General features: G+C 36.9%; 1 long non-coding RNA gene across 2 annotated transcripts in view; it reads right to left on the bottom strand.

The window, feature by feature from the left end:
• Positions 1–26,046, bottom strand: part of LOC104005788 (uncharacterized) — a 211,242-nt gene that overhangs the window by 13,075 nt on the left and 172,121 nt on the right. For both annotated transcript variants that reach the window (XR_008541421.1, XR_679237.3), the window contains exon 3: positions 14,845–14,920. This is a non-coding gene — a long non-coding RNA (uncharacterized LOC104005788). The remainder of the gene's footprint in view (positions 1–14,844; positions 14,921–26,046) is intronic.

The following is a 26,046-nucleotide window of genomic DNA, read 5'->3' as shown; positions in this document are numbered from 1 at the left end:
TCTACATTTATTTAAATGTAAGAATCTCTGAGGATCTGCATTGTTCTTTTTAGACTTGTGAATCTTTTATGAATTTTTGAAAATTTCATTGTAAACCAACATTATATTCCTGAAAGGGCCGTGACTGTTTCTGGACATCAAATTCTTAAATATTCTAAGGAGCCAGAGGCAATAGGTTTCTAACAGGCTTTCAGAGTTGTTTTTATTATGATCATTGTTCAACATTCCTGACTTAATTTCAACCTATTTTCTTTTAAAATGATTATTCTTAGTTCCTGCAAATATTCTCTTTGTCATTTGGGCTATATTTCCTGTATTCCACTGTGGTGTTTTGATAAATCTAATAATATTTCTTCTTAACTGACACTGCAGGGTTTTAAGTTTATCACTTGATTGACATATAATTGCAATGCTTATTTCCTGAATCCCTAATTCCAGCCGTCTGGCTTAAGCACAGTTTTGCTCATTGTTGTATTAGAATAAAATATTTCTCATATTTTGTTTATGTTTCTAAGGCAGTCAACATATTCTCTGCCATGAGAAAATAACATATCTTGTTTTAATCTACTCCTATCTACTCCTGTCCCCCTTTGTTTGAACTGTTTCCATGTCTACAGTGGGACCTTTTTTCTTTACACAAATAGCAATTCAATATTCTGTGCTATAGCTTTTCAATTATACAGACTGTGATGGGCTAAATTGTGTCCCCTGAAAATTCATATGTTGAAGCCATAATCCCCCAGTACCTGAGAATGTGCCAGTATTTAGAGGCAGGGCCTTTAAAGAGATAATTATGTTAAAATGAGATTACTAGGGAGGGCCCTAAACCAAACTGACTGGTGTTCTCCCAAGAAGAGATCTGGACACACACAGAGACATCAGAAGTGCGTGTGCACAGAGGAACAACCATGAGAAGAGGCAGCAAGGGCACAGTCATCCGCAAACCAAGGAGAGGGACTCAGCAGAAACCAGCCCTTCCGACACCTTCATCTCAGACTTCCAGCCTCTAGAATTATAAATTCCTGTTGGTTAAGCCACCCGGTCTGCAATATTTTGTCATGGAAGCCCGAGCAAACTAATGCATAGATAAATAAATTGCCTGTAAAAACACATGACACAATAATTAAATGTACATACAACAAACTAATTATATGAAAATATTTTATGATAAATCGGAAGAAAAGATGGGAGAAATGTTCAACCTGGTTATGTTGTCTGTAAGCCCCTGGGCTTCTGCTGTTAGTGCTTCTATTGAAACTATGTTATTCAAATAAATTCTGAATTCATTACCTTTAAAACCTCAGTTATTGCAGGGATAAATGGAAAATATAAACTCGATTTCTGAGGAAAGATTACAAGCACTCTTATGTTAGTTATGTTATTGAAAAAGAAAAATGGTTTAAAGAAAAAGGTTATTGAAAAGGAGAATTAGTATCTCCCTACAGATCATTTTTATTCATGTGAAGGAACACGGTAGTCAGGGCGAACACACCTGATCTTGAATTTCAACCATGCTACATCCTCTTTGGAAGACATTGGAAAGCAGCTTGGCCTCGCTGCCTGGATCATAATACTCAGGAGTATCTTTTCTTTGTACATAAAGAAACCTCTTAATACCTCACAGGCCTTTTGTTAGGATTACATGTAAGCAGCATGTATGCACCATAACCTAATAGAGTACTTAACATATGCAAGCCATCAGTCTGCTTCCTGATAGAGATATCATCATCTTTAAAAAACTGAATATATGCATTGAGAGAAGTCCCTAGTGGGTGTCTTTGGAAAGATTTTGAGGCAGCTTAAAGGTGGGGAAACATTGTCTTCAAATACATAGTTAAATGACTTAATTTAAAAAAGTAAAGATTTAAAAGAAAAGTTCAAAACTATGTACATCAGACAATTCATAATAAGCTGTGGATTTGCTATACTTATGATCCGTTATGCCACTTGTTCTTTTTGACACATTTATCTATTCCATTGACTTTAATCAGACAATGGCAACTCCCTCTTTGTCCTCATATTATTGCCTTGGACTTTTCTCAAATTTCAATGAGGAAGATACTTTAATCTTAGAAAATTGATAGCTCTACAATTGAGAAAGTCAGCATTTAATTGGGTTGTATGTATCAGAGGATAAGTTTATTTTATAGAAAGAAGAAAAGTTATCAAGCTTAGTTATCAGAAATGAAGTTAATTAGTAAATTTCAGAGGTACTTTGGTAATTACTGATTTTAAAAAGAGAAATAAATGGACCCAGGGGAGAGAAAAAAGAAAGAGAAAGAGAGGGGGAGAGAGGGGGAGAGATAGAGAAAAAGAAAGAGAGAGATTGGACACAAGCAGAATTATGGAAATTTTATCATTCTTTTGACCACTGGAGTAAGATGAATTAAGTAAGACCACAAGGGAAATTAAGTTAGTAAAACTCAGGTGTCACCTAAGGCTGGAGTTGTGTCAATGCCACTCCTGGTACCACCACCAACACCCTTACCATAAGGTGATTACAGTTAAATGAGGAAAACAAATGCAAATAGAATAAACAGCAACTAGAAGAGATGATGTAAGTGGTCTAATGGGCACCGTTTGTAAAAAGTCCTGAGGAGGGGTCTAGAAGGGGTCTGTGCCATAAATAAAAGTGAGTTTATGAAAGAAAAAAAAAAGCCTCCCTTGGATATAGAAAGATTGCCATGTGCTTGAGAGAGCTTCTGGTTAAAGCTCAAGCCTCGTGCTTCTCCCAGTGAGTTGCACTGAAGTCAGTGTAATCAATCAGTCATGTTGTGTGTACTCGTGGAGTCTTTAATCTTTCAGCATCACAGGCTGGGAGGAATGTTCGGGTACAAAATGGCAGAATCTCATCCTTCTGAGCAACTGTGTAAGGAGATTTGGAGCATTCACAGCAATTGCAGCTCCTTCGATTCAGCCTGGTCTCTGCCTTTGCTCTTGCCCAGGAAACCAGTTTTTATCCACAACCAGAGAGAGGCAAAAGAGAAGGAAGATCCCCATAATGATTTGCATTGTGTATATTTTGAAAATGACTTTATTAAAAAGCAATTGTAGAAAGCATTCTAGTTTTGTAAAAGGGAGAATAAATATGTATATGCATTTTCAGATCAATTTTATTACTTCATGCTTATGAAATTACGTGATAACTGCCCTGCTTATAGAAATAGTAAAATGTTGACATTGATGATCTTTAAATATACATATGCCAATTTAGGAAGCTAAGTTTCTTGTGTTGACTGACGAATTAACATGGAATTCTGGGTTTTCTAGAGTGTGTTTAATATGATACAATTAAAGTATAATACCTCTGGCTAGTGTGAAATAGAGTGGGCTGTTAGGGAACATAAGTCAGGGACTGTCATGTGAAGCCCTCAGAAACAGATGGAAGATCCTTTGCAAGCCTGGTAACCCATCAAACCTTAGATACTTGGCTTTTTTGGAGACATCTTGTTAAGGTGTTTGGTTAAATTTCAGAAAACTCCAATTCCAATCCCCTTTGTCCAGCACTGACCACTAATTTATAGTAAGAAAACTCATCTAATACTATTTTAATGAAAGGCTGAAAAAAGCAGATGGGCACAAAGAAGTAGATTGCCAATAATTCAGCAAAAGTAAAGTGGCGGTTTTCCCTTGGTGGTACACAGAAAATTTTCCAGTTACACATTGTATTGTGCCCACTCGTGGCTGCCGTTCATGCTTCGTCTTCAAGTATGCAAAATAATTATGGAAAACAGCAGCCTCACAAAAGCCACACTTATAAAGACAGGCATTAAAACTACCTTTCATTCATACTTTTGCCTTGCTGCTGTTTGGAGTTCCTTGGCTAAGACAACTTCGAAAATCTGTTTGGGATTCCTACCATTTCTTCAAATTCCTCAGAAGAACAATTGTATTCTGGGCAATATGATTAATGTCATAAATATTTCTCGAAGTGGCTACTATTCAGAAAGCTTAAACCCAGCGTAGGTATATGAAAGATAAGCATTGTGAAATGGAGATACTCAAATGAACTCACCTAAGTACTGGTAAACCCTTTGAGTTTTTAATTTTCATCTTTTTTACTTTGCAAGATGGCTGGAAAGTATGATGAGACTAAAAATACATTTCCAAAATAGGATAGATTTGCAAAAAAAAAAAAAATAGTGTTTTCTCAGCTACATGTTCAATCCTGCAAGATTTTCATGTTTATCTAAGTTTTCGCACATGCCTCAGTTTTGATAACTATGCTTCACATGCAGAGAAGGAAAAAATTCAGGGCTTAATATTTTGTTTCATTTGTATCTTTTCCTTTTTATTTTTTTTTTTGCTTGATAAAAGTGCTTACCAAGATCAGTCATGTTTCTCTAAAGGTGAAGACAGGAGGAAATGTGTAAACAATTGGTAGAACAAACAGGAGAGTTGCTTATTTTATTCCATCAATTACGGCGACCCAAATCATTACAACCTCTTGCCACCTGTTTCTTTCATTGTCTTCTCCCTCCTGCTTCCTCCTTCTTCGGTTCCATTGTTGGAAGGGCTACTCAAAGGTTTCAGGAAACTAATCACACTGCACTGTTTTTAACACGTCTCTGCCCTGCGAGGCCTTTCAAACAATTAGTCTCTTTGCAAGTGTTCAAAGATGTAGTACATTTTGCCAAGATTGTAAACTCTCCAGATTCCTTGCTTCCTGTTCCTGATCTACATTAACCCAGTCTTTTAAGGCTTCATTTCCAGTGGCTGACGAGAACAGAGACAGAAGATGGCACTGTTGACTCATTATCAAAAAGTCAGCAATTGCTTTAGAAAAAAACATCTTCCATGTTAGAAAAACACAGTATTATTAGAAACTGGAAGTGAGACTACATATATAATGAAACCCAATTTTTGAATATTGTAAGAGGAAATATCATTTAAAAATTAGAGAAAGTAAACTAAGCAGTGAGAAAGTCTCACTGACTTAAATTTTCAGGAAGAGCTTGTTTCATATGGAATTCAGTTCTAGTTACATGCAGCAGAGGGATAAGATGAGGTACTTGGGGTTTGGTTCAACTCTACTCTCACAAACCACAAGGCATTAGACACATTACTTAACCTCTCCCTGAGTCTAAATGTCCTTATTGTAAAATGGAGATAATAATACTTATTCTGTATGATCATTTTTTGAAATGAATGAGTACATAGTAAAAGTTCATTAATGCTGCTAGAATGTAAGTCTTTGATTATCTTGTTAATAACTCTATCAACACCAAATAGCACAATACCCAACCTAGAAAAGCTGTGTAGAAATTGATTGAGTGAAAAAAATGAAACTTAACTGAATTTTGTGTTAACTTACTGATGATACATAAACAAGAAGCAGGGCACATGTAAAAAATAATTAACTGGTTACCAATTTGATCGTTACAGCACTTGGCTATTTCAATCTGTCCTTTTTCTTAGGGAAATTTAATTATTTCCAATTAAACTATTGAAGATGTCTCATTATTAATAGGGAAATTTTTATATAGATTTTCAGAAGCACTAGCAGACTTAGCTATTTTATTTAGACAGGCAGAAATTAAAGTATTGTTTTTTAATATTCTCTTCTATTTATTATTATAATTGTAACCATTATACCATAGCCTACCTTTCCTTTGAGAAATTTAAATGGGAAAATAACATATGGTAGAATATTTTGCCCTTCTTGTTTCCCTAAAATTTAAAGCAAAGACACATTATTTGTGCTCAGTCTTCACTAATTAAACATGAATATTTTACATTAAGATACATAGAAATGAAAGGCTTACTTATCCTGTAATATTTTACGCTGTCATAATATTAACTTTAAGCATCAGGAGTTATTTAGACATCATTAAATGTATACATGTTTATTTTCATAATCCCTATGTATGTGATAGAGCTATTTAACAAAAGTTAATTTTCTCTTTTGGGGCACACAGCCAGCCTACTTTCTAGGTCTTCTTTGCATTTGGGTTTGGACATATGACTAAATTGCAGAGAATGGAATGTGCATGAAAGCAATGCATGCCGTTTCTGTATCGATTCTTGTAGGAAGAAAGTATGCTTCCTACCCCAAAAGATCTATATTTCTTTGTACTCACTAGATGCAAATGACAGATAGACCCTAAAGGGTACAGAGCCACAAAATGGAAGGAATCTGGGTTGATGAATCTCCACATAAAGGAATTCATCCTTTGCTTAGTAACTACTAGGTAAGTGGGAAATCAGCTTCTCTTTGTTCTATTAGTTTTTATCACCCCAAATAATATGCCTGTAAAAAATAGTGAGCTAGCAATCACACCATACCATATGATTTACTATCACTCTTTAGAACATTCTAGGCTAAAATAGGGACACCAAGTAATAAGTGCCTTTTTATAGAAGGGCCAGGATGCTCTGCTCATTCAGCTAATCAGCAATTCTATATAGTATATGCTCACTTTTCATTAACCTATTTTTTTAATTAAAAATACCAAATAGTAGCTCACTGAGTGTTAATATTTGGGTACATTCGCACAGATATCTGGGCTTCACCTCATTATGTTTCTACTCTATTTCCTCCATTAATCTGTCCAATGGAGGAAGGATATTTAAAATTAAAATTGATGGCATCCACTTAAACTTTCCAAAGAGTGGGGAGTGAGGGGCATAATATTTATTTCTTATTCATTACTTTTTCTTCTTCTCTCAGAGTTTAAGTGTAGCAAGAAGGGAGAATTAGAAATCCTATTACAGTATTTTTTTTTTAACCATAGAAGAAGAGGACCCAGAGAGGTGACATGTTGAGTGAAACACAATATTCAGCCTTTAAAGGTACAGACATTCTTCATAAACCTTGACAGATGCATCCAAATGTTTTTGGTGTAATTTACAGTGAGGGTCACATGCTGATTCTTTTCCATTCCCTGCTCCTCACTTCCTGCTCTGTGCCTCAGGAGAATGGTTCATGTAGATGCTGTCTTTCTGGCTTCCAGTTAGACTTAGCTAGTGGGAAGTACTTGCAGAAAGTGGATGATAGAGGGGGAGAGAGGGCAGGGTATCTCTTCTCTTGCTCACCCCCTCTTCTGCACAGGATTTTGGAAAGCCCTGATATGTTCTCTAGCACCTGGATCTGCTGCCATGCATTCCTTTCTTGCCCTTTCAGTCTTAGGGAGGGAATGGCTTCCTTGCTTTGCCAATCCGTGAGTGTTGCTGCCTCCATTTTTGCTACCTCTAAATAGTCGAAATAGTTGACCAGCAAATGGACACCACAGCATAACCAAGTTGCCACATAAATGTAACTATAACATAAAGCCTGAGAATCTTGGGTTTAGAAATGAAGAGCCATTTCCACAAATGAAGCAAAAGAAGAGCAGGCCTTCTTTTTTTCCATGACCTATGGATAATTTTCCCTAATAATACCATCTATGTAAGAGGGAGATAAAGGAATAATAAGGTTAGAAAAAAAGCAGACCTTCTGTTAAAAATAGATCTTTTTGATAGAAATTCTTTAGCTGAGGTAACACAATGTCTTTTGTCTCAGGTATTGTGGTATCCAAAATTGAGTGATAACCCATTAGGGATAGCTGAAGAAAATAGAGATCTATACTGAAGGCAAATGCTAATGTGTTTAAAGTATCCTGAGAGTGAGACCCTCTGCTTTCTGGCAGTTAGCAGAGGTTGTATGTGTTAAAGGCAGCTGGGTTTGTCATCAGTTAAAAGAAACAAGAGAACAAGAATGTGATGTATAAGGCAAGGCAAATGTTCCAGTATCACTTCTCAAAAGTATACAGCCTAAGAATAAGAAAGTCTATGGTTTTGAGTTTTGCAGGCAAAATGGACAATTTAAACAACTTCAAGAGAGCACCTTCTGTAGTTTGGGGTTTATGATACAAAACCTCAGTAACTAACTAACTAACTTTATGCTGGGTGGGGGCTTGAAATTTTTGGTGTTAGGTTTTCTAAAAGACCTTAACCTTTATGAGAGACCTATTAATATTTTAAGCCTTTAAAATGTTATTATGTTTGAGAAAAATAACTAAGTAGTCTGTATGGCTATAAAGATAAACTGGAGATCAAAATGTCATTAATAGATAAAAACTCAAATTCAATTTTAGATAGATTTTTAGAACAGTGAAGGCTCTCCATAGCAGCAATAGGAAGCTATGTGAAGTGGTGAACATTTTAGTATTACGTATGGTTTAGCAGAAATAATATGGTCAGGGAAATAAATACAGGCATCATGGTTGAACTTGATGGGATTAGGCTAGATGATGTAAAGGTCTTACCTCATTTTAAGATTTTATCATTTTAAAATTTATATTCCCCATACTGAAAAATATTATGCTTATGTATACCAGAAGGCATAAATTAACATACACTTCACGTATCTCACTATTATGATTTTTTGATATTACATATAAAGTAGGATCCATAAAGTGTAAAGTTTCAGACAGAGTTTATTTTTAGTTGCCGTACTTCTTTTCTTCATATTTGATGGCATAATTCCTATTTCAAATTATAGCCATTTAAGACTTTGCAAGGGAGTTAAGCTAGAAATTTTTCTGTTTTTAGGATACTATATGCAAACATGGAGGCTGTCAAATAAAATTTTGGAAGCTGAGAAATAAAAAAAAAATTACTTTTAAACACAAGGAATCTCATGGAGTTAAAATGAGCAGTTTTGTCTCTTTCCCAGGCTTTTGGACATCACTGGGTTATAAAATTACTTTTATACTTTAAAGAGAGAAGACTGACATAGGGTTGTCAATGTTGTTTTTCAGCTACATCTATCTTAAAGAAAAGTGAATATAAAATAACTAAACTTTATTGCCACCATTTCATAGAAAAGGAGAATCTTAATATATAAAACCATAATTAATTCCCTGGGTTGTATTAAAAATATTAAACAACTGATATAGTACTTGTACTAATTGGCCGATTGGCATAGACATTAGCTGCCATATTGGTAAATACCATCTAAAAATTAGCATTTGATAAATATAATCTCAGGATAAAGCACAACTTTTTATGTTTAATATTTTTGTTTTGTGAAAACTTATAATTCTGTATTTTTCTCCATTTTCCAGGATGCATAAACATCTTGGTAGACCTTAGGTCCAAGATAAAAATTTACAATGTTGATGTAAGATAACGCCGCATATCTACAACTATCTGATCTTTGACAAACCTGAGAAAAACAAGCAATGGGGAAAGGATTCCCTATTTAATAAATGGTGCTGGGAAAACTGGCTAGCCATATGTAGAAAGCTGAAACTGGATCCCTTCCTTACACCTTATACAAAAATTAATTCAAGAGGGATTAAAGACTTAAACGTTAGACCTAAAACCATAAAAACCCTAGAAGAAAACCTAGGCAATACCATTCAGGACATAGGCATGGGCAAGGACTTCATGTCTAAAACACCAAAAGCAATGGCAACAAAAGACAAAATTGACAAATGGGATCTAATTAAACTAAAGAGCTTCTGTACAGCAAAAGAAACTACCATCAGAGTGAACAGGCAACCTACAAAATGGGAGAAAATTTTCACAACCTACTCATCTGACAAAGGGCTAATATCCAGAATCTACAATGAACTCAAACAAATTTACAAGAAAAAAACAAACAACCCCATCAAAAAGTGGGCAAAGGATATGAACAGATACTTCTCAAAAGAAGACATTTATGCAGCCAAAAGACACATGAAAAAATGCTCATCATCACTGGCCATCAGAGAAATGCAAATCAAAACCACAATGAGATACCATCTCACACCACTTAGAATGGCGATCATTAAAAAGTCAGGAAACAACAGGTGCTGGAGAGGATGTGGAGAAATAGGAACACTTTTACACTGTTGGTGGGACTGTAAACTAGTTCAACCATTGTGGAAGTCAGTGTGGTGATTCCTCAGGGATCTAGCACTAGAAATACCATTTGACTCAGCCATCCCATTACTGGGTATATACACAAAGGATTATAAATCATGCTGCTACAAAGACACATGCACATGTATGTTTATTGCGGCACTATTCACAATAGCAAAGACTTGGAACCAACCCAAATGTCCAACAATGATAGACTGGATTAAGAAAATGTGGCACGTATACACCATGGAATACTATGCAGCCATAAAAAATGATGAGTTCATGTCCTTTGTAGGGACATGGATGAAATTGGAAATCATCATTCTCAGTAAACTATCGCAAGGACAAAAAACCAAACACCGCATGTTCTCACTCATAGTTGGGAATTGAACAATGAGAACACATGGACACAGGAAGGGGAACATCACACTCCGGGGACTGTTGTGGGGTGGGGGGAGGGGGGAGGGATAGCATTAGGAGATATACCTAATGCTAAATGACGAGTTAATGGGTGCAGCACAGCAGCATGGCACATGTATACATATGTAACTAACCTGCACATTGTGCACATGTACCCTAAAACTTAAAGTATAATAATAATAAAATAAAATAAAAAGATAATTTTCCTGTGGCAAGAGCCCTTAGCGTGATCCTATGGCAAGGCAGCGATGAATGTTGTGAAAAGTATAGAATTCCAATCTATTAACTCACTTTTTCAGGATTTTTAAAGGATAGGTTGATCCCTTAGGAGTCATTTATAATAATGGATATGTAGTATTCAGTGGCTTAGTTCATTTTGTGCTGCTATAACAGAATACTAAATATTGAGTAATTTATAATGAACAGAAATGTATTGTCTCAGGGTTCTGAAGGCTGGCAAGTTCAATATCAAAGTGCTGGCATCTTGTCTAGGCCTTCTTGCTGAATTATCATATGGCAAAAGGTAGAAAGGCAAAGAGGCAAAAGAGAGTCAATATAATGACATTAATCCCTCCCATGAGGCAAAGCCTTCATTGTCCAATCACCTCCACAAAGTCCCACCTCTAAGTCTGCCACAATGGCAAATAGATTTAAACATTAATTTGGAGGGGAACCAACATTTAAATCATAGCGTTTAGTGTGGAGGAAAAATGGGCAACAGAGGACATGATTACAACTATTGAAGAGTTTCAAACCTAACTAGAGGAATAAAGAATATATACTTGAAACTATGAAGAAATAATTTTAACATAATTCATCAGTAAGTATATGATAGGAGGTTTGATCCAAATATAGAAATGCTAAGATAATATAAGTTAAAGAGATGATAACATGGAAGTAAATTTAATTTAAGAAGACTCCAAAGTTTTCCAATTCAATTTTTTTATTCTATAAGAATATTAATTCACTTATATGTTACAGATAAAATTTAGTAACCTATAATTAGACATTAGATGCTTACAGTTTGAGAATGTGTTACAATAAAGAATATTCATAATACATCTGTGCTTTATGCTTATAATGAAATCTAGGGGTTCTTGATGCAAAAGTTACTTGGGACTCTGTAACTTAAGATGTTATGTTTGCTCTCAAGATATCCTGTGGTAGTCAGGTTGATGGATTAAATATTCTGTAAAACCATAATCACTAACTTGCTAAGGATATAGAAAAATAAAAGCAATTTTCTTTTCTTGGCTCTTGCTTGATTTTGCATTTTAAAATTAGATTTCATTCACTGCCTTTCAAATTGGTAGCTTGCATCATATTCTGCCCTCATCATCTACGCTCTGTTTTTATTCACCTTTTTTTTAAGAAGTGGCATAGACCCAAAAGTGAAATTACTTGAAGAAGAGGAAGACATAGTTAGCATTTTTCTAAAGCAGCACATGGAAGCCAAATAAGTTTATAAGATTTAGTGTACTCCTGTTAGAATCTGAAAGGCACATGCACTTTCTCATGAGTTAGCCAATGGCAGTTTTTTAACAATAAACTATTTCAAACTTTTCAAATAGTCAATTACAAATTGTCATGTTATGAGGTTATACTATTCTTTTCAGTAAGCTTGAAATGCAACATTTCAATATAAACTAGAAATATATTTTAGAAAATCCCAAGCCATTGTTCATGAGAAATAAATTTGTATATCACTATCTCGAAGTGCCAAAATTGTTTTTTGAGGTGTTTATCCACAAAAAAAAAAAAAAGAACATCTAACGTACCATTGGAGAGATGACTCAGGAAATTGGATATATCTGACCGATGGGCAAATTGTCATGAATGCAAGACAGCTGAAGTTCACAGAGAAGCAGAATGAGTATTGTTTGCAATGAGGCTACTCAAGCATCTAAGTTGGATGGAGACTGAGAACCAAGACTACCTTTCATCATAATAACTATCTGATCCAGGAAACTCAGATGCTGGAATATCAGATGGCAAACAAGTAAATAATGTCACTGCTTTAGAAAATTCTTGTTAACCAAATTATTCTAGCATACAGTTTTCTCATCTGGGAAAAGAGCTGTCTTTTTAAGAGAATGGTTCGTTTATCAAAACTCCCCTGAGACCCTTAACTGGCCATGCTTACCAGTCTTCAACTCTATCGTGAAATTTTTCAGATCCAACCAGTTTCCTACCTTTAAAAACTTTCCTTAAATTGCTCAAACCCATGCCCCAAACTTAATAAATGTCCTGTTTTATATTTTTCCTTTCAAGACACTATTGGCATTTCTCAAGGTGGAAATCTCTCTTGCTCTCATAAGTTTAACAAATCTAGGTGTGCTGTGGTGGAAGCCAGTCTTCTGATGTCACAAATGCCGTGTTTGGTGACATTAAAAAAAATGGAAGCAGGTCATGACTTGAAGACACCATAAATTTGGGAAAAGAGCAGAAAAGCAACTCGCGAAAACTTTCCCAAGTGATCAATGTGGAACATCTGGAAGACATCACAGAATGACGGAGAACAACTTTGGAATCAAATACAAGACAGCTTGAATGAAAACGCTCATCTTCAGCAAAGTCCAGAACCACTCAACTAAGAAACTGCAATGAGAAACAAAATGGAACAAATAGCACTGTTGGAGCATTCAGACACAAGAGGTCATGAAAGATAAAGGGAGCTAATTAAAATTTCTGGCTGAATCCTGCTGAAGACCATACAGTTGCCCAATTTCTGTAGCGATCACAAGGATGGTGGGAAGCTGGAAGTAGAGAAAATGAGGGAAGAAGAAAATGGTAATCACTGGCCTATCAGTCAGAACTTGATCTAAAGAGTCTTACTGTGGATGTTAACTTAAATAGGTCACTTAAAATGACCTATTTAAGGAGAAAAACAGGAAAGATTCAGAAAACGGTGTGAAGAAAATCAAATGAATGAAGAGCTTACAGGATAAGTAAAAAGTCTCCAAACTGAGCAGGGATCTTTGCAGTCTGAAAATGTGCAGCTTGAAAGGGAAATTTGGAAGCTTCAGCTAGAAAATGTAATACAACTTTAGAGAAAATCAATGAACTGCTTAGAAATAGAGAAGGAATTTCCCAAAGTGTGTAGAAACATGAACTCCACATATCAGGTACAAAACTTTTACAAGAAGGTGGCTAAAAACATCGACAAATAATTATGGAGTGCTTCTTTCTCCCATTGAAATGAGACTCTGATTTGAGAAAAGAGCTTAAGAAAGTTGGATGGCTGCTCTGTTGACTGAGAGAAAGCTCCATGGACTCAGAAAAGAAAATGATCACAACAGGCAAATAAAGGCTAATATTAAGTTCAAGTTCCAGTTTTTCCCAAAGGACCCTTTTGTTTCTGCTGCTCCACATGCAGCTTATAGAGGCCTAGAGATGCCAGGGGGTCTGTTGAGTCATAAGGTCCCCCAGGGAGAGTCATGCATTGAGGCCTTAGGGACTGAGGGTCACCCGCAAATTTGGCTCAGCTTTTATAGCATTGGAGTCCTGAACACCCACAACCACAGCAGAATATCTGCCTTGTCATTTTAAAGTAATTTTGATTTATCTCTTTTTGGTTTAGCTACTGTTATTTAATTGATGTTAAAATTGCTCTTATTTAAGTAGGTACAGCATAATTTCTAAGATTGTATTTTTAAATAAAGATTTATTTAGATATCTGTTATGAATACATCATTTTTAAATCACTGCAACTTCTAGAATTAGATACTGTAAATATTGTATTTTGATAAATATAAGTTCGACCATTATTTAAACCATCACCAAAGTTTTACATACATAGAGACATTTGAAATAATCAAGACTATTTCTGTATGCTAGAAGCTCTTGTCAGAAATCAGGACAATTATTTTAATATTTGCCTAAATAAATTCTGGTTGATTTTGAAAAGCAATGCAAACAAACACACAAAAAACCTAAACAACAACACAACCCATTCAAACTTTATACTGTTTTTATTAGCATAGCCCTAAATTTACATATTAATTTAAGAAGGTTTACATTCTGAAGTCACTTGTTTCTTGCTTTAGATTTTTAAAAATATTTTTGTTATGTTTAATATAGTGCTTGTTGTCTAAATATTTCTAAAATTCATGCAGTCAAAATCAAACATTTATCTTGATAACAAACATACACATACATACAACACCACAATGTAGATACAAGCACTTTTTAGTTCTTTTGTCAGTATCTAAGGAAAATGTAAAACCAAAGAGAGCCTCAGATTTAATATAAAGAAAGGAAAAAAAGAAAGAAGGAAAAAAGGAAGGAAGCAAGGAAGGAAGGAAGAAGGAGGGAGGGAGGGAGGAAGGAAGAAAGGAAAGAAGGAAGGAAGGAAGGAACTGTGCACATAATTTATATACAATTTATGTACATATAAATGATATATAAATTATATAGACACAAAAGGAGAATCTCCTGATTAATCAGACAAGATTCCACCAAGAAACACCTTATCCCAAATTATGCAATTGAAAAGACTTTGAGGAAGGCACCTCTCTAGAAATGAAAAGCCAGACAGCCAGCAAAGAAACTGTAACTTCTTTCTATAACCACAGAAAACCAAATTATATTAATTACCTAAATGGACTTGAAAGCAGATTTTTCTCAGATCCTCCCGAAAAAAGACCAGCTGGTTGACATCTTGATTTCAGCACTGTAAAACCCAAAGCAGAGGAACCAGTTGAGCTAACCCAGGCTTCTGACCTACAGAACTCTCAGATACTAAATGACTACTGGTTTAAGTTATTAACCTTATGACCATTTGTTATGGCAGCAATAGAAAACTAATACAATGCAATTTTAGTAAAAGCAAGATATATGCTATAAAAATTATTCTTTAAAAACCTTTCATTGATTATTTCTGATTCTAAAAATAATACATATTCATTTTTGGAAAATGAAATAGCATAAGTAAATATCAAGAACAAAATTAAAATTATCTACATTCCCATCAATAAAGATCATTACTATTTTTGTGTTTCTCTTTTCAATGTTTTTATGCACACACTTTTTTTGTAGTACAAGTAGAAGGTTATATATAATTGTACAGCCTTTTAATAAGTAACATTATATTATGAAGAATTTATGTTATAAAATTTTGCATAATATTTCTCCAAATCTACAATGGCAAGACCTATGTCTTTTCTCCTTTTTTAAGACATGAGGTTTGGTTAATTAATACATATGGTAAAATGCAGAGCTCTTAAGTATTCAGCTTGATTGATTTTGACAAATGCATACAGATATGTAACTCACATTCGTATATATATATATATATATATATATATATATATATATACTTTCTCTAATCTCAAAATCTCCTTCTTAGCCCCTTTCTCATCAATTCCCACCCTTTCAGAAACAACCCCTATTCTCATTTCTATCACCATAAGTTAGTTTTCTCTGTTGTAGAACTTCTTAAAGGGAATCACACCTTATCATATTAGGGTTCTACAGATAAACAGAACAAATAGGATGTGTGTGTGGGGGGGTGGTGTGTGTGGAGAGGGAGGGGGAGGAAGAGAGAAAGATTTATTTTATTTTAAGGAATTGGCACATGGATTATGGAAGCTGGCAAGTTCAAAATCTGCAGGGTAGGCCCACATGCTGGAGATCAGGGAAGAGGTGAGGTTGAAGTTCAAGTCCATAGGTCATCTGTTGACAGACTTCCTATTGCCCAGGACAGGTCCATATTTGTTCTCTTAAGGTTTTCAGCTGATTGGATGAGGCCCATCCACATTATGGAGGGCATTTTGCTTTACTCAAAGTCCACCAATTTAAATGTTGATTTCATTCAAAAACATCTTCACATAAACATTTAGAATAATATTTGATCAAATGTCTAGGCACTGTGTCCAAGCCTAGTTGGTACATAAGATTAACCATCACAAGTCCACTCCTGGTCAGCTTGGCAACCATATGAATCTCCTTAAAGCATACTTAACCTACAAATAAATACAATAACAATGTCATACTTCCACCTAACATGATCCAACTGTCTTATGTACAACTGAAAATGGAATAACTCGTTCCCCCAAAAGAATGCAAAGTCCTTGAGTGATAGTTACTCTTCCTCTTGATATCCCATATCTGATATATCTCATAACTTAAACACTATTATGTCAATTTAACAATACTTAAATACTATACTATAAAGTTAATAGATCTTCTGTTACCTATGGGGATAAGAGAGAAGAAAACAAAGATTATATATGTTCCGATAAACCCATTGTAAATTGAAAATATTCTAAGTCAAAAATGCATTTAATACACATAAACTACCAAACGTTATAGCTAGCTTACTTTAAATGTGCTCAGAACACTTACCTTAGCCTACAGTTGGGTAAAATCTTCTAACATAAATACTTCTTTTGTAACAAAATGTTTAATAGCTCATGTAATTTATTGAATACTGTGCTGAAAGTGAGAAGCAGAAAGGTTGTATAGATACTTGAAGTATGGATTCTACTGAATGGGTACCACCTTTGTGCCAGTGTAAAGTTGAAAAATTATAAGTGGAAAATCATGTCAAAGCATTGTAAGTCAGGGACCATTTGTGTGTGTGTGTGTGTGTGTGTGTGTGTGTATACATATGTGTGTGTATATATATGTTTATAAATATGTGTATACATATATATAAACACAAGCATCTTCGTAACAACACAAGGAAGACATACTCATGACAATCACAGTCTTTGTTTCTGTAACTGGTTACATGCTCATAACTGGTATTTAAAACTACTTTCTTCCACTGCCCATCTCATATTCCCATTGCTTTCAGCAAGTAACCCAGCTGATTATGGTTTGTTACCTGGTGGGGTGACCTAAATCTTTATTCCTGAAACGTATGGGCCATTCATAATCCTGCTTGGATTTGCTTGCTGCAGTTTTTCATTGACTTTAATCACAAGGCATGTTAATACTAAGAGACACTGCATGAATTTTTCTGTATTCCAGGCAGATTCCTCCTTACTTCCATTATAAAGTAGCAGTCTAATTTCTCCTTGGAATTCAGAATCAAGCACTCAAGCCAGTACAATAATTTCCTTTTTTGCCTGTTATTCAGAGGACTGACGTGGCAGGGTGGAAGTCTTAACTTCCATTTCAACGGATCAATTATTGTGTTTCCTGGTGGCAGTAGCCCTCCCTTTGGAACTAAGACCTCCAGGCCAGCAGAGCATTAAGTTGTGGGCACAGTAAGCACAAATTTTGCTAGTCAGTCTTCAGGGGTAATAGTGGATGGTGCAACTCCCATTTCTACTCCTTGATTCCTGGGCCCATGAATCCTGCTGTGAGAGAAAGAGTACCATATATTTAAGGCTGATTTAGAGCACATATATTCTGTTGTAGAATCTTGCCTTGTCTTGTAAGGTATTGTACCTAGCTGTTACTATAAATGAGTCTTCAATAGGCCATTTCATCATTCTATCAAGCCAGCTACCTAAAAATCATGGGGAACATAAGATCAGTTAAATCCCTGAGCATGAGCCCACTACTATAATTTTGCTATGAAGTGAGTTCCTTGATCAGAAGCAATGTTGTGTAGAATACCATGAGGGTGGATAAGCCATTCTGTAAATCAATGGATAGTAATTTTGACAAAAGCATTACATGCAGGGAAGGCAAATATATTAACAGTGAGTGTGTCTATTCCAGCAAGAACAAACACTGTTCCTTTCCTGATGGAAGCAGTCTAATGTAATCAACTTGCCATCAGGTTGATGCCCCCGGGAAATGCTGCTGTATCGGGGGCTCAGGGCTGTTCTCTGCCACTGGCAGATTGGGCGCTCAGCAGCAGCTGTAACTAGGTCAGCCTTAGTGAGTGGAAGTTCCCGTTGCAGAATCCATGCATAACCTCCATCTCTGCCACCATGGCCACTTTGTTCATGAGCCCATTGGGTGATAACAAGGGTGGCTGGGGAAAGAGGCTGACTGGTATTCACAGAACGGGTCATCTTATCCACTTGATTATTAAAATCCTTCCCTTGAGGTTATCCTTTGTTGAGCATTCACATGGGACACAAACCATCTTCAAATCTTTTTTTCTCATTAAGAAAGGTCTATTGACCTGCCTCTTTCCCAAATTTCCTGGTCAGCAATTTTCCTATCATGTTTCTTCCAAGTTCCTGAACATCAGGTCCATTATTTGGTAAATAATTTCATGCCTGATTATTTCTCCTTCCAAGAAAAGTAAGCAACCAATTTCAGTGCTCAAATTTCTGACACCTGAGAGGATTTCCCTTCACCACCATCCTTACGAAATGTCCAAGAAGGAAGCTGTACTGCGGCATTGCATGCTTTTGCATGTTGCTTCATATCCTGTGGAACCATCTGTAAACCAGGCCTGAATTTTCTTTCTCTATCGATTGTTCATAGGGAAGTTCTCATGATGTCATAGGGGCAGGCTGGGAGAAAGAAGGCAATGAAGCAGGGGTGGGGACAATGGGCATTTGGACCACTTCATATGGCTTACTTGTCCCTACAGGGCCTGCTTGGACCCAATCACATATACACCACTTCCATTTGACGAGAGTGCTGCTATGCATACTCAACTTTATGGCTTGGTAAGTCAGATAACAGTTCATGATGGGCTCAGGTCAGATGGTAAATGGGCAGCCCACAGTTAAGCATTCAGTTTCTACCAAGACCCAGTACCATGCCAAAAAACAGAACTTTCTTCCAGTGCCCCAAAAAACCCAGAACTTTTGACACCTTGATCTTGGACTTCTAGCCCCCAAATGGAGACAAAAGATATTTTTGTTTTTTAAGTCACCCAGGTTGTAATACTTTGTTTTGGCAGCCCTAACAAACGAACAGAGCTGTGATAATGTTACTCCAGAGAGGGAGGCCATGCTAAGTCCCATACACCTCCCAGTCCTAAGCAGCGACAGTACAGTAACATTTTGAGATCCGCCCCCCTACCAGATTGCATCATGCTCTGGGGCCCAAAAGCCACTACATTTCCATATCCTGGAGCGCCATTGACATGTCCCATGCATAGTCATTGCCACTGCTGGCTGCTGCTGCTGGGGCCAAGGCATGAGCCACTGATAGTGACCCTGTCCCCTGATTACAGGGCCCCACATCTTCATGCACCTTGAAGAAAGCCTACCCTGTCACAGCCTCCCTTGCTGCTGGCTTCTGCCATCACTGAGGCATAAGTACAAGCCATTGGTAGTGACCCTGGTACCCCCAACAATGGAGTCTCTATGCACTTTTACACATTCCAAGAAAGGGCTCCCCTACCCTCAGCCACTGACACTACAGGCTGCCACCACCAGGGACAAGCACGAGCAATCTATGCACTCTCCAGCCTCCTCCTGCCTGCACGGACTGCCACTGAAAGCTACTCTGCCCTCCCCAGTAGCAAAGCCAAAGCATAGTCACTGCTGCCCCTACCTAAGCATTCCACCAAGGCCGCAGATCACCCCATCCTGGCCTACCACAGCCAGTACCTGCACACACCATCAGAGGGCCAGATGACAGGTCCACCAGGCTGGGCTCCACCCCCTCCAATACCCAGTCCAGTCCACCACCTTCATCACATGAACATTTCTCCAGAGGCCTGAGGTTAGGCACCTCCAACCTACTGCTACCATCACACGTGGCACCCACCTGTATGCACCACCTGCAGGCCTGGGGACTGGCGCTCCCAACCTGTCACTATCACTGATAACACAAATGTGAACTGCTTGGGAACCAAAGGGTTGTCTCATCACTGCTACTGCCATCACCATTGCCACATCCACTTCCCAAGGGCCCAAGAACCCACCCGCCTGCCTGGCTCACTGCAGCCACTACTAGTACCCAAGCAAGCTGCCTAGATGACAGGAAGACAAATATCACATGATCTCACTCATACGTGGGAGCAAAAGCAGTTGATTTCATGGAAGTAGGAAATATAATGATAGATATAGTAAGAGTGTGAGAGCAGCAGTGGGAGGGGTGAAAAACCATTGTTTAATGTGTACCACATACAGTGAGAAGGAATACGATCTAATATTTGGGGCCGGGCGTGGTGGCTAACGCCTGTAATCCCAGCACTTTGGGAGGCCGAGGCAGGTGGATCACGAGGTGAGGAGATCGAGACCATCCTGGCTAACACAGTGAAACACTTAAAAATACAAAAAATTAACCGGGCATGGTGGCAGGCGCCTACAGTCCCAGCTACTCCAGAGGCTGAGACAGGAGAATGGCATGAACCCGGGAGGCAGAGCTTGCAGTGAGCTGAGATCACTCCATGGCACTCCAGCCTAGGCGACAGAACGAGACTCCGTCTCAAAAAAAAAAAAAAAAATCTAATATTTGGTAGCAGAGTAGGGTGACTATTAGTTAACAACAATGTATTTTATGTTTCTAAATAGCTAGAAAAGTTAAAATGTTCCCAACATATGGAAATCATAAATAATTGAGGTAATATATAACCCAAATACCCTGACTTGATAATTATGCATTCTGTGCATGTAACAAAATATCCCAAGAACCCCATGTAGATGAACAAATATTAAGTATCAATAATAAATAAATAAATGAAAATTTTAAAAAGCAAATTATTAAGTTTGATGTTATAGCAAGGTACCTTTTATTTTCCTTGGGTAGTCTATGAATTTAAATTGACATAGTGTTCCAGGGGGTAGCTAGTCAGATGCCAACAGGGCAGGAGAGGGCCCCTACACCCAACCAAGAAAATCAGGCAACCATCAGGTGATGGTCAGGCAGTTGTCACACCGCCTCTCTAAAATATTAACAGATTGCAGCCAGCACTGAGGAAAGGCACTGTCCCTATAGATAGGAAACACCTAAAACTGGTGATCAGCAGCTTGCTGATAAGATCTCAGGAGCTCGACGAAGGGTCGTAAGCATGCACATTAAGAGGAAAAATGGTGGAGTATGACCTTCCAGGGTCATTCTGCAGATAAAGGGAACTCAAGTGAGCATGTGTACGACTCCAGTAAACACTGCGCATGCTCACCTCCCAACTGCTAGCAGGCCACTGCACATATAGGCAGCCCACCCCAAAGAAAGAATCAAGGGAAAAGAGATGCAAGACGCCAGAAGTAGGCCAGCCAACATATAAAACCCGAAGCCCAAGGTCAAAGGGGGCACTTGTCCTCCAAGATGCCTGTAACTACAAGTTAACATATAAAATATTGTTAAATTTAAGATGAGTAACGCTAGGACACGGATTATTTAGTGAGATGCAAATAAAAAATCTAAATTTTTTTTAAAAAAATTCCAATTCAAGTTTACTAGTTAGACAAATATAAAAACCTATAAGAACTGAGTTTTTTAAGTAGCAACACAAATGACATGAATACACATCTACAAATGTCTGCATATACATATATAGAAAGAGATAAATCTAGATCTATATACTTAGAAATAGAGCATTCACAGTTTCTCACAGAGAAAAGTTAATGCAGAGGCAATGAAATATGAAGATGCTATCATTATTTTCAGAAATCCTTGCAGTTTCCATGGTAAGGCAATATGTCATATTATTAGGTTCATTGAATATCTAGTAATGGACTGCCCTGGATTGATTGAAGGTTTAACATATCCTCTATTCTTGACTGTGAGTTTAGGCCTATGAGGTACAATCACTGTGCTTCAATTTTCTCACTTGTAAAGTAGGAAAAAATAATAGCACCTTTCTCATCAGTTGTGAAAATGGCATGAGCTAGCAAATAGAAGGTGGGTAGAATAACGTATTTCAGATAGTAAGCAACTCAAAGCTGTTGTTGTTATTATTGTTATTATTATTAATTCTGGTACTAGCTTTTGCTAGTATTGAATGAATGAAAATCTGATATAATTAACAGTATTTAAATGTTCACAATAATCATGCAATCTGTGGATGCATGTACAATTTACGTTTTATTTTATATTTTTTTCTCTTTGCCACCCCCCCCATAACACACAAACAATACATAAATACACTTCAGCACTATTCCTTTCTTTAAAGCGTTCAGAGCTTTGGATGAAAAAAGTAAGTATTTTGATATTTCAGAATATTCCAGCAGTGTTCATCTTCTGCTGTTGCACTTTACATTTGCACAATGCTACTTCAAAATAACAAAAGTCACCTTAAAAATAAACTCGGCAGGACTGGGCGTGGTGGCTCACGCCTGTAATCCCAGCACTTTGGGAGTCCAAGGTGGGCGGATCACCTGAGGTTGGGAGTTCGAGACCAGCCTGACCAACATGGAGAAACCCCATCTCTGCTAAAAATACAAAAATTAGCCAGGCGTGGTGGCTCATGCCTATAGTCCCAGCTACTCAGGAGGCTGAGGCAGGAGAATCGCTTCAACCCAGGAGGCCGAGGTTGCAGTGAGCCAAGATTATGCCATTGCACTCCAGCCTGGGCAACAAGAGTAAAACTCCATCTCAAAACAAACAAACAAACAAACAAACTTGTCGGAAGGTGTGTGGCTCACTGTTTCACCAAGGAGGTGAGGAATATTCTATGCACAAGCATCAGGGTATGGACTGCAGAGCTTCCTGGCTGATGGTATAGCTATTTAGGAAATGAAGCTATGGTTTTCACCTTACCATTCTTGTGAAAACTTAGAGAAATACCTTGGTTAAATCGAGCAGAATGTAAAATGCTTCTGAGTTGTGAACCATGGGACTTCGGAACCCTAGGGCAAAACTAACAATGTAGTTGATAACTAAGCTGAGGAAATTTTTTTGCAGTTACTAGAAGTGAAATGACAAGATTAGCAGTGGTAGGGATTAAAAAAAAAATCCAACAATGCCTTGTGTGTTCTGTATCATAGTCTTAGGGCCCACGAGAGTCAAGGGGTTCTCCTGTGGTTACGATTGCAGGAGCCTGTGATGGAAATGTGGGCCATTGGGGTCTCTCACTTACCTTTTCCCCCTATTGAGGAACCTCTCCAGGTTTCCAGCCAAGGCTGGCCAAGGAGGCTGCCTCGTTCCCCTCTCTTTCCTTGCTTTGTTTCCTGTGACTTCTCTGTTGAATTCCTGTTCTCTCTTGGATGATCTATTTGAAGTGTGATCATCTACTAGCTATATTAGCTCTTCTTTGTGGAGGAGGTGAGTACCAGCTGCCTGTAGTCAGCCACCTGAAGCCACTTCTCATTTGTTTTAAAAAAATGAATTATTTTAAACATAATTTTTAAATGAGAAAAAAATGTATTTGTTAACACTTATCATTTCCAGTGCACTGCAATTCTTGGTGTTTCCATCTGGTATTATTTCCTTTTATCATCAACAACTTTTTTTTTCAATGTTTTACAACAAGTTTCTCTTATAACTTTTTAAATAGTGTAAGTCTGTTGGTGACAAATACTCTCATGCATTTATTGTTTAGAAATCTTTCTTTGAGCTTTTTTTTTTCTTTTTTTTTGAGATGGAGTTTCACTCTGTCGCCCAGGCTGGAGTGCAGTGGTGCTGTCTCGGCTCACTGCAAGCTCCGCCTTCCGGGTTCATGCCATTCTCCTGCCTCAGCCTCCCGAGTAGCTGGGACTACAGTGCCCACCACCATGCCCAGCTGTTTTTTTTTTGTATTTTTAGTAGAGATGGGATTTCACCACGTTAGCCAGGATGGTCTCGATTTCCTGACCTCGTGATCCGCCCGCCTCGGCCTCCTAAAGTGCTGGGATTACAGACGTGAGCCACCGTGCCTGGCCTGAGCTTTGTTTTTTAAGGCTATTTTTGATGGGTATAGAATTGTAGGTTGATATTTCCCCCGCTCCCTCCCAATAACTTTAAATATGTTATTTTCAATTATCCTTTTTTGACTTCCACTGCGTCTGATAAAAAGTTATGAAATAGATTTTATGATTTTCCCCTGCATGTGACCTGGATTCTTTGGCTTCTTTCAGTATCTTTCCCACAATCATTAGTTTTTAGCATTTTGATGATCATTTAGCTTGAGATAGATTTGTTTGTGTTTATGTTCCCTGGGGTCTATTGTGATTCTTTGAAAAATGTTGGCTACTATTCCTTAGCTATTTTTCTCTCTCTCTTTTCTTAATATGACACTCCAATCACACATATGTTAGAACACTTTAAAATGTTCCACAGATCACTGAGGCTCTCTTCAACTATTTTTCAATATTTTTTTCTTTGTTTTTATTGAATGTTTTTGACAACCCTATTTTCAAAGTCATTTTAAGTTTACTTTTACAGTGTCTCATCTGCTGCCAAGTCTACCTAATACATTTTCCATTTTATGTGTTGTATTTTTGTTAACAGAACTTCCATTTGGTTGATTTTTAATGGTTTCCATCCCTTTAATGCTTCCCTATTTATCTCTTATTTATTATTTATTGGGCATATTGTCCTGACTTACTGCATGTCTAGATAACCTTTATTACATTCTAGATTTTCAGAATGCTTTAATATTGAGTATCTCCATTTTATTGTGTTTCTTAAGAAACTAATGAGTTTGGTTCTTGCAGGCACTTAATTTACTTGAGGATCAGCATGCTAATTTAAACTTTGGTTTTAAGCTATGTTTGAGCAGTTCTAGAGTTACCTTTACTGTAAACTCTAGAATATCTATTTGTTTATAGTGTGATGTTTTGGGAATTTTACTCAATGTCCAGAATGTAGAAGAAGGACTTATCTCTCTGGCTAGTTTGCACACAGATTTTTTTTTTAACTCTCTTCATAAGTTCTAACAATTATTTAGCTCACAATTCCAGATAGATGTTCTTTTTTATTAGTTTTTGTTTTTTGCCTGGTTTCATGGAGTCTTACCCTGTGCATCTACACTTATAAACCAGCCAAAGACTAGCCAGAAGTGTGAATAAGTTTCTCTACAGACTTCTGGAGCTCTTTTTCTGCATGTCTTCTCTAATATCATGTCTCAGAAGTCAGGTCTTCTCAGCAGCCCCAGATTTCCATTATCTGTCTTCACAGATCAGCAAGATGCCTATGCTGGTACTCTTTGGACCATGTCCATAAACAATGTGTGATCAAGCTATTTGATTTGTAATGAGGAAGTGATTGGTGACCTTTAAAATATAGTCTTGGAGGTGTCACAAACATCCTATTTCAGGTTGATAGTTTTGAATGGGGATGAGAAAGTAACTATAGTTATTAAAACTCTCACTACATATCACCATAACTGATTTCTCAAAATGTAAGAGAGATGGATGCTGTTACATTCTTTTAGAATAAACAGAAGAAAATATTCATCAACCACAAAGTTGGTGCTGATGATCATGGCACCAGAAATAACAACAGGACAAAGCACCATCAACACTTAATGAAGGTAAAGAAAACTGCAAGTTTATTTTATTTTATTCTGAGTTTTTTTTTTTTGAAGTGAAGGCTTGTACATTTAACAAATTTTGCGTACATTATAACTATATTTCTTTCTAACTGTGAGAATCTGTCCCTTTGATTTTTCATCCTATAGTTTATGAAAGAGGTATTCTAAGAATATCTTAATATTTACATATTATGGACCTCCCCCCCGCCAAAATGAAGAGTTAGTACTTTGCTGATTTCCATAACTAAAATTGTTAAACAATAATATAGTTATATAAATGAAGAAAACAGCTGTTTAGCTCTATTTTAGAAAAAGTACAATAAATGTAAATAATTAGGGAGTTATTATTTACTAGCATTATGTGGCATAGTATAGATAACATAAAATATAACAAAACAAAAACAACTGGACTATAGTATTCTTCTGTTATCATTGTTATTCACAAGAAGCAAGAAGGAGTTCCTGGAAGACAGTTCATGATCCAAACACTTCTGGTTCTCTGTAATTTTGTGTATCTTTTTCAACATAAATCAAAT

Source organism: Pan troglodytes, chromosome 22 (assembly GCF_028858775.2).
Source record: "Pan troglodytes isolate AG18354 chromosome 22, NHGRI_mPanTro3-v2.0_pri, whole genome shotgun sequence".
Lineage (NCBI taxonomy): Eukaryota > Metazoa > Chordata > Mammalia > Primates > Hominidae > Pan > Pan troglodytes.
Note: the sequence above shows the minus strand (reverse complement) of the source record. Positions and strands in the feature narration are given on the sequence as shown.